The sequence below is a fragment of the Myotis brandtii genome, unplaced genomic scaffold (assembly GCF_000412655.1).
Source record: "Myotis brandtii unplaced genomic scaffold, ASM41265v1 scaffold882, whole genome shotgun sequence".
Classification (NCBI taxonomy): domain Eukaryota; kingdom Metazoa; phylum Chordata; class Mammalia; order Chiroptera; family Vespertilionidae; genus Myotis; species Myotis brandtii.
In genome coordinates, this window is record NW_005371607.1 from 330,648 (window position 1) to 332,860 (window position 2,213).

The following is a 2,213-nucleotide window of genomic DNA, read 5'->3' on the forward strand; positions in this document are numbered from 1 at the left end:
CCCCGACATTCGCCCCCAACCCGGAGGTCGCGCGCCTTCGCTGCCCGCCCCTCCCCAGGCGGGGGCGCCAGGCTCTCCGAGGACCAAGCGCAAGTTGGTGAGGCGCCACTCGATGCAGAACGAGCAGATCCGCCTGCTCGGGGGCTTCCAGGGTCTAGGCGGGCCTGGGGAGCCAGGGCGCTGAGAGGAGGGACGGGAGCCAGGGTGGGATCAGGACCTTAACGGACAGAGGGAGAGCCAGCTTACACACTCACACACACACACACACACACACACACACACACACACACACACCGGGCAGGGGTGTCTTCTGCATGTGCTCCTGGGCACGGTGCACGCACACATGGGCAAGCTTGTCCACACGCACAGTTACTCTTATTCGCAGGGAAGGATACGTCCTCTTTACTGGGCTTACAGACACGTGCATTCATGCCCTGGTTACTTCACAGGCTTATGAGAATTACCCACAAGCAAGGCACACAGGCCCCTTGTGCTAGGGCCCCACGTGGGACCCAAATTCACTTGCATTTGTTGAGAGGCAGTAGGGAGCCCCCCTGATAGGTAGTCTGCAGTCTTTGCCCTCCTACAGAAGCAGTCCCTTGCTTTCCGTGTGTGCCCTGAAACACAGCCCTCTCATGACTTCGCACACTCTGCCCTCTCCGTGACCATGTCACCCCGTTCTGCGGGTCTCGCTTCTCTCTCCAGGCCTGGCTCCCTGCCCACACCCTGCTCCCCGTCCTAACCATTGTTCAGGATAACTTTTCTCCTGGAGGGTTTCCTGCAGCAATCCCGGCCTCGGTTCTGCTGCTGCCCTTCCTGCTCTCAGCTTTACTTCTCTACTTCCTGCTTTTTATTCCCACCGGGTCCCCCCAGCCAATACCATACCACACGGCGCCTCATTTCCCCAGGGTGGGCCATGGGCTCCAACTGCTCTTGTGTCTGAGCTTATGAACACCCTCGGTGGGTAGAAGTGGGGAGCAACCCCAAATCACTCCTCTCTCCACTTGACATGTCAAATAAATGTGTTCAGAAGTCTCTGTTTTGTCTCTGCGACCGACGGGTGGGAGGTGTGGGGGATGAGGAATGTGGAGGGAGGGTGATGCTAACTGTAGCTATAATGATGTCAGGATACTTAGACGTTCCACCCACCTTCCTCCCAGGAGTCCAACTGACCAACTGTGGTTGTGGAAGAAAAGGCCAGTGTCCTGTGTCCTCCAGGGTTAAAGGCTTTAGGCATGCTCTCATTTCCCGTCTCCTCTCGGTCCATCCTCAGAGTCTTTCACTTAAGAATCCTACAAAGAGTTCCTCCCTCCACCATCAGCAGACATATCCCAGGAGATTAATTTCCCCCTTTTCAAGCTTCCTATTTCTCACAGCTTTTCCTCTGGGTTCTAACTTTCATCTCACCAGGTGCATTTCATTCATCTGGATTTCAGGAGAGGGAGAGGGAGAGGGAGAGGGAGAGGGGGGGAGAGAAAGAGAGAGAGAGAGAGAGAGAGAGAGAGAGAGAGAGACATTTACCTAGGTAAAAATGGCATAATGGTTAGCTGACAAAGGGGTGTTTTGTGTGTGTGTGTGTGTGAGAGAGAGAGAGAGAGAGAGAGAGAGAACTCAGAAGAATCCAGCCTGGCTGACAGATTCTATGAACAAGGGTGTGTGTCTTCACCTGCTCTCTGGGCCTCTCAGTTTGCTAGTTTTCTGCACATGCTCTAGGTCTCCCTCAGTCTAATAGGAGGTGAGGGAGCAGCCATTCTACTCTTTCTTACTCCCCCAACTTAGAATGTGTGAAATCAGAAAATTACCCCACAATGTGGTATAATGAAAAGATCAAAATATTGGGAGTCCGAAGACCTATGTCGGAACTCCCACTCCTTGCCACATTCTAGCTATTCAGTTTGGGCAGTTTAGCCTCTCTGAGCGTGCTTCCTTATTCATAAAACAATAAAATCTAGGTAGTGATTGTGATTATTAAGTAAAACAATGCACTAAGTCCATTGCGTAGTGTCTGACAAATAGTAAATATTTTCTCACTAAATGTCAGCATCTTCCCTGCTTTTTAGCTCCTCCCTCAATGGCATGTGATCTTGGAAAAGTCACATCCATCACTTCTCTGAGCCAGTTTCCTCATCTACATCTACAAATGGCCTCTCAGTATCCCGTCACTCCGTCTACAGTTCTTCCCGGCCTTGCTTCCAGGCCAACCCCCCCACCCG